Below are 8,207 nucleotides of genomic sequence, written 5' to 3'. Positions count from 1 at the left end.
CAAAGCACGCTACCCGGCCGGCCAGGAATGGGAGTGGGGACGAGCGAGCGCCCCCCCCTCCTGAGCCGTACCAGGCCGCATGCCCTCAACATGGGGGGGTTGGGTGCTCTGGGGCAGGGGGGCGCACTGCGGGCCCCCCCACCCCAGAGCACCCTGTCCCCATGTTGATGAGGACAGGACCTCTTCCCGACAACCCTGGCCGTTGGTTGTCGGGGTCTGCGGGCGGGGGCTTATCGGAATCTGGGAGTCCCCTCAAATAAGGGGGCCCCCAGATACCGGCCCCCAACCCTAAGTGAATGGATATGGGGTACATCGTACCCCTACCCATTCACCTGGAGGCAAAGTGATAGTTATTAAACACACGACACAAGGGTTTTTAAAATCATTTATTAGTCTGCTCCGGAGGCCCCCCCTGTCTTCTTTAGCTCTAATACCAGGGGGGGCTTCTTCCGCTCTCCGGGGGGGTCATCTCTGCTCTCCGGGGGGGGCTTCTTCTTCCGCTCTCCGGGGGGGTCTTCTCCGCTCTCCGGGGGTCTTCTTCTATCTTCGCCGCTCTCCGCTGTTGACTCGGCGCACCCCGGTTCTTCTCCAGCTGTCCGGTGCCTTCTCCTTCAGCGCTGGCTGCCTGCTATCTTCGTGTGTTAGCTCAATTACTAGCAGGCAGCCAGCACGGTCTTCTGTGACGTCATCTTCTTCTCTTCTCTTCTTCTCCCTTCTTCCGATGTTGACCCGACGCCTCTTCTCGCTGCAATGATGGAAGCGTGCCTTGCATCCGATTTATATAGGCCTCACCGTCCCAACATGCTCCGGTAGGTACCCACGTGGCGGCATTTCGACTCGAAATGCCCCCAGCGGCGGATGCGGTACTGCATCCTAAGATCTGACAGTGTAAGTCCCTGTAAGTCACATGTCGGATCTTCTTCCTAACTTTGGAAAACTGATTCTGTGGATCAGTTCCAAAGTTAGAACCAGGGATACGACGGCTTATGCCGGCGTATCCCTTTTGAGGATATGGCCCTATATTTATATCTATCCAGCAGGGGCGGACTCCAATTTCAGAGATATTATCCTGTCCATAATATGTAAAAATTGCTGCTCCAGGAACCAAGCCTTGATGTGGCAATGAGGAATAATCCTCCTGCTTCACGCCACATCCCGCAAGTTACTAATCAAACCTCGAATATCATAGAAAATGGCAGCCGTTGCGCTCTAAGGCCTTGTACTCACGGCAGGACATGTCCGATGAAAACGGTCTGCAGACCGTTTCCATCGGACATGTCTGGCCGGGGACTGCCCGGGGACTTCTGTTCGATGGCTATACACACCATCGAACAGAAGCCCGCGCGTAAACATTACGCGGGGCGTGTCCGCGGTGTCGCCGCGTCGATGACGCGGTGTCGCCGCGACAATGACGCGGCGACGTGGGCGGGCCGCCTTAAATATGCTTCCACGCATGCGTCGAAGTCATTCGACGCATGCGAGGGATGCGGGCGGCAGGACATGTACGGTAGGTCTGTACAGACGACCGTACATGTCCGGGCGGACAGGTTTCCAGCGGACTGTTTTAAAACAAGTCCGGGAAACAGTTGTCCGCTGGAAACCTGTCCGATCCGTCCCAAAATGGTCCGCTCGGGCCAACACACGGCCAAACATGTCTGCTGAAACTGGTCTGCGGACCAGTTTCAGCAGACATGTTTGGTCGTGAGTACGGGGCCTCAGCCTCATTTTCAAAAGTAAATATACCGTATTACGTGATGCGACACAGACATATAACAAATCCAAGCATCGGATTGGAACTGCATATGTTAAAAGCGACAAAAGCCTGATGTATGGAAATAAAAAATAATAGTCAGCCTACTAGAATTTAAAAACATAATGATAATGAATCATTAGCGCAAATATAAAAAAATATATATAAAAAACAGTGAGAAGTAAAACAATTGTTAAAATATGCTGCCTATATATCTGAGCAATAGGCAGTATAATAGATTGTGTCTATAAAACAAAAATGGGGGAAAAACCTGGAAAAGCGATCCAGAAAAAAATACCCTGCTGGATAAATGTACAACATTTGATAAATTAATGGAAAAGGAAAAATGGAAATGGCAGAATGCGAGTGGGAAACTCAAAATACAAAAGATTAGGCATTATTGATGAAGGCATTGATGTCCCATTCAATATTCATACCATGGGGACTGTAGGATTTTATTTCATAAATCCATTTGGTCTCTAATCTAGAGACCCCCCTCTTCAATGATCCCCCTCTCCGTGGTGCTTCATATTTATCAATTGCCACAAATAGGGCACCTGTAGGGTCCCCATTGTGGAAACAAGCATAGTGTTTAGGGACACTATGTTCTCTTTTCTTTTTGAGAATGTTCTTAGTGGGCTGGATTCAGGTAGGAATTGCGCCCTCTTACGGAGGCGCAGCGTACCGTTTTAACGCTGCGCCTCCGTAAATTACCTGCGCACGCTTCATTCATGAAGCAGTAGCTACGTAATTTGCGCGGGCGCTCCTTAAAACTGCCCGGCGTAAGGGCGCGTAATTTAAATGATCCCATAGGGGGCGTGGATCATTTAAATTAGGCGCGTTCCCACACCGAATGTAGTGCGCATGCTCCATCGGGAAACTTTCCCGACGTGCATTGCGGCAAATGACATCGCAAGGACGTCATTTGCTTCAACGTGAACGTAAATGGCGTCCAGCGCCATTCACAATTCACTTACGCAAACAACGTAATTTTCAAACATCGCGACGCGGGAACGACGGGTATTTACAGTTTCAGGCGTAACGTAAATCGGATACGTTACGCCACCGCAAAGATACACCGAACTACGAGAATCTGGCTCAATGTTTTTAATATTGAGTTGGTCAAGATCTTTAAGCACCAAATGGCACCTGCATGCACCCAGTGCTTTTTTTCTGTGGGGGTGGTTGTGGCTGCAGGTACAGGTGCAGACCCACAATGTAAGGGAAGAGAATAAATATAATGATTGCCAAATCATGCTAATTTATATATTTATTTATAATAAGATAAATGAAAACAGCAATGAAGCAACTGATTCTGTTGACAACAACTTTGGTGGATTCCCATCATCCTTTCAGATGTTTCTCTTCTGGATTGGAGCAAACAATAACCACATTATTATTATGTTTGGCCATTACATTTTGAGTAAAATGTGGGCTGTTGGTCCACGACTGCTGCAGGGACAAGTACGTCCATTTGAACGTGATCTTTCGATCAAAAACTGAACTGCTACATTTTCCAATGTCATAACCCTGGGGAAAAATAAATAACTTATTACAGCTTCATTTAAAGGAAACATTGAACATACAAAATGTTAGTCAATAAAAACAATCGCTTTACTTTGTAACAATAAATGTTGATTGTTATTGGGGAAAAGACTGCTTGATGCCTGACACATATCTGAATGAGGCAAAGGATAACTGCCCAGCAGAGGGGGCAGGTAGATCCTTCCTCCATCAATCTCCCCAGGCAGGTGGGGTGGAATTTATTGGGGAAGTGTAGTTGGTATTCTTGTCTCCCTCTTCATCACTAACTCAACAGATGTCTGATTCCAGGCATCTGAATAAACATTAACCACTTCTTTACTTTGGGTGTTTTTCAGATTTGGTGTTTACAAGACTAAAACAGTTTTTTTTGCTAGAAAATTACTTTAAACCCACAAACATTATATATTTATTTTTTTCTAACACCCTAGAGAATAAAATGGCGATCATTGCAATACTTTTTGTCACACCATATTTGCGCAGCGGTTCTACAAGCGCACTTTTTTTGGAAAAAAATCACTTTTTTGAATTAAAAATTAAGACAGCAATAAATTTGGCCCAATTTTTTTATATATTGTGAAAGATAATGTTACGCCGAGTAAAATGGTACCCAACATGTCACACTTACAAATTGCGCCCGCTCGTGGCATGGCGTCAAACTTTTACCCTGAAAAATCTCAATAGGCGACGTTTAAAAAATTCTATAGGTTGCATTTTTTGAGTTACAGAGTAGGTCTAGGGCTATAATTATTGCTCTCGCTCTAACGATCGCGGTGATACCTCACTTGTGTCGTTTGAACACCGTTTTCATATGCGGGCGCTACTTTTTTTTTTTCTTATTTATTTTTATTTTTTTTATTATTTTTTACACTGGAAAAAAAAAATGATCACTTTTATTCCTATTACAAGGAATGTAAACATCCCTTGTAATAGAAAAAAGCATGACAGGTCCTCTTAAATATGAGATCTGGGGTCAAAAAGACCTCAGATCTCATAATTAGACTAAAATGCAAGAAAAAAAATAAAATTTGAAACTCTCATTTTTTCAAATGACAAAAAAAAAAATGTTTCTTTAAGAGGCTGGGCGGGACTGACGTTTTGACGTCACTTCCGCCCAGCAGAGCTATGGGGACGGGCGAAGGAGATTTTTCCTTCAGTCTCCAGTCACCATCCGAACGGTCCCGATCGCCTCCGCCGCTACCGACGGCTCCGGTAAGCGGCGGAGGGCGCGGGACAACGGCGGGAGGCCCTCTCCCGCCGCCGATAACGGCGATCTCGCGGCGAATCCGCCACGGAGACCGCCGTTATCGTTAACAGAACCGCCGACACTAAAGATTGATACCTCGGTTGTGGCAGCAGCTGCTGCCGTTACCGAGATATCAATCTTTAAAGTTAGGCCGTATAAAGACGTATGGCGGTTTGGAAGTGGTTAAAGACCAGTTACACATAGAAAACCAAATGAGGAATATCACAATCATCGATTTCAAAGAAAACATTAGGGTCCACGGCTTCTTCAATCCTTAGGTTGGGTATCTCCAGAGTGTTAATCCTCGGGTGCACTTTATTGTCATAATTCTGGGGAAGAAAAGACAATTAGGGCTGACCAGAACAGAAAAATGCTTTTGTAATTACAATATAAAATGTTGGCTCTAAAAATATTCACTATATTCAGCAATAGTAATAGCTCAACCGGTCAAATTTGCGATCCATTTATGGCCAGTTGAAGTAGTGTTATGATTGGATGCGGTCTGTGTCATTGGAAGCCAGAGAGACGCCATATAAGAGGTGACACCTGTGGTTGGCCCTTACGCATGTTCACTTAATCAAATCTGGCCCTCTTTGAAAAAAGTTTGGACACCCCTGACTTATGGGATTTAATATTCAGCTTAACATCAATTAGAAAAGAAAGACAATCTTGTGGTGCAGACCATAATAAAAACAGTTATTCATTTAAAAACCTGTATGCACTCACATGGATAAAACAAACAGAGGCTCATTGGAGAGTACCTAGCCGTCGCCTCCTCTCTGGTGTCCGTCACTCAACTGCACCAGAGAAAAGGGATGACAGGTGCTGGTAATACATTAAATCTCACACTCTCTCCTCTGTCGTAGCTCCATCCTACATGTTTTGGTACATCAACGTCATCAGGTGGAGGTCAAGAGTAGGAAGTAGGAAGCAGAGCCTGCAAATGGAATAAGCAAATATAGCTATGTAACTATATAATGTAAACTTTATCCGTTTAAGATAAGATTAAAATGCATACGATTTTTTACAATAAAGCAGTAATCCGAAAGCAAACTGTTATTATATTGCAGCTTACCAATTCTTATGCCGTGTATACACGATTGTTTTTTCCGATGAAAAAAGTCTGATGGCCTTTTTTCATCGGAAAAAAACGATCGTGTGTGGGCCCCATCGGACTGTTTTCCATCGGTGTAAAAAAATAGGACATGTTTTAAATGTTTCCGATAAAAAAACGATAGTAAATTCTGATCGTCTGTGTGGAACTCCATCGGAGAAAAATCCATGCATGCTCAGCATCAAGTCGACGCATGCTTGGAAAGCATTGAACTTCATTTTTTTTTTTTCGGCTCGTCGTAGTGTTTTACGTCACCGGGTTTTGGATGGTCGGAATTTAGTCTGATCGTGTGTAGGCAAGACTGATGAAAGTCAGCTTCAACGGAATTTAGAAGGAAAATTCCATCGGATTTTCTTCCACCGGAAATCCGATCGTGTGTACGATTTCTTTCTTTTATTTTTACCTGGTAATCCAGCCAGTTAGTCTGTTGTATTTCAAAAGAACACGCTTTTCAGCAGAATGTTTCAGTGACAAGGATGAAACAAACTATTTACCACTGACAGGGGTGCTTGCAATGATCAGCTTTTATTTATGTAAAAATCCTTTATCCAAAAAGGAAAAATATTTTTGTTGCTGTACCTGCTTATAAAGTGTGTGCTGGAGTTCAGCTTCAATTGTTAGTGTATTTAAATCAGCTAGTACATCTAACCACTCCCCTCCCCTAACAATGCTGCATTCCAAAGGTGCATCCTTCTTTTAAAGTGGGAGCAGTCTAATATGGGCAGTGTGTTAATGGCCAGCCAAATCACCACCAGGTGAGAACAAAGATAAAAAAAAAAAATGAATGCAGCTACGATATCTAGTAATTGGTAAACTGCAATATATTACATTTTTGGTTTAGGGTTTAATACCACTTTTACCTCTGAAAAAAATGAAATAAGACCATAGTTTTCATTTGGTAAAAGCTTTGTACGACCGAGCCCGGTATCAGAATACACACACATATATATATATATATATATATATTGTGACAGGAAGTCAGGTAAATCTGGGGGTGTTGTCACAGACGGGAGATACATTTCTGCCTTGTTTACAAAATTCACCAATTACTATCAGGTGTCAGCTGCAGAGGTAGCCAGAAAGGTTTAAGGGCGTTGGATAGCTTCAGCTGTTCAGAATGAGGAAATTAAGGCCTCTATAAGTTGTTCAGAGGATTACTGCTTGTAACGGTCACCACCGTTTACGACCTTCCATCAACTACGACAGCTCATCTGACACACAGACAAACCAGCAGGCATCCCATTTCCCAGAATAACGAGACTTGCTCCGTGTTCTCTGGTTTCAAATGTCAGACAACTTTGATGGTTCACTCTCAGATTTTATACAGTTTTCAAGGCACAGGAACAATCAAACTATCCACTCACACCCTGGGGGGCTTCAGTACACCTTCAGATGGCTAATTGCTAAACATTCTAGACATCTCGGCGCCGGGCTATAATTATCATGATCTAATCACTGCACATTCCTTCATTAACAAAACTCAAACAAAACACCATCACACAATGATCTCTTCTCAATTCACATCCCTAGACAGACGTTCTGTCTCCGCATACAGCTTAACAGAAAGGTATTCACACCTCTGAGCATCAATAGGCTTTAAGCAGTGTTATCACACAATGTAAAGGTCTTTCAGAAGCAGACTCAATTAGCATGTCACTAGCCAGGGCTGATCATAGAAATGAGTCACTATTGACTGGTTGGGTCACAATTAACCAACAACTTGCAATATCTCAAGATCCTGCAATATGAACTATCAGTGATGTCCCCTGTCCTTTAATTTAGGATATCATTTCTCAGTCACCCTATGGCCCTATCGGACATAAGGTGACCCTAGACATAAGACTCCTTGGTGATGCCGGTACAGGAGTACCCCTCATCCTTACAAAGTCTCTGTTTGTCCCGGGTCATTCCGTTACACTGCTCAATGCTGCATCCTGAGGCTTGTTGAGTTAAGGAGAGCAGTGAGCTGAGGAAGACTTCTGAAGGTGAAGTGGTTGTTGATACTTTTGCTGTGTGATAAGAAAATCAAAAAGACTATTGTTTTCTGCTGGAAGACCAGCAGTAGGCTGTGCCAGACTCCATAGGTAGGTTCCTGTGTTGTGAAGGTAGACGGCCCAAGTGGCCAGGGTTTATTTTATGTTTTGTTTTGTTTATGCTGTTTGGATGCTTGCACTTGTTTCCAGCAATATGGAAGAATAAACCATAACCCTTGTTATTTCAACCACCCACGGCTGCCTCTCTGTATAATTCAGTGTGTAGTGAACCCACTCAGGAGGTCACACACCCCCGCTACCGAGCTAACCCCTTACAATATATATATATGTGTATATATATATATATATATATATATATATATATACAGTATATATACACAAAGTGGCCTATCATAGAGGCAGAGCTCTCTCTTACTATTTATGTGTATCTTAATCACTCTACAACATTGTTGCTGTGTCTTTTTCTGCCTGATTTAATGGCTGAATCACTTCTGACTAATTCAGCACAATCCTTTGCTTACATAAGTTTTTTTTTTTACATTTCCTGGAAAGAGCGTGCCT

Source organism: Rana temporaria, chromosome 12 (genome assembly GCF_905171775.1).
Source record: "Rana temporaria chromosome 12, aRanTem1.1, whole genome shotgun sequence".
In the NCBI taxonomy this organism is placed as follows: domain Eukaryota; kingdom Metazoa; phylum Chordata; class Amphibia; order Anura; family Ranidae; genus Rana; species Rana temporaria.
This window is presented reverse-complemented; position numbering follows the sequence as displayed.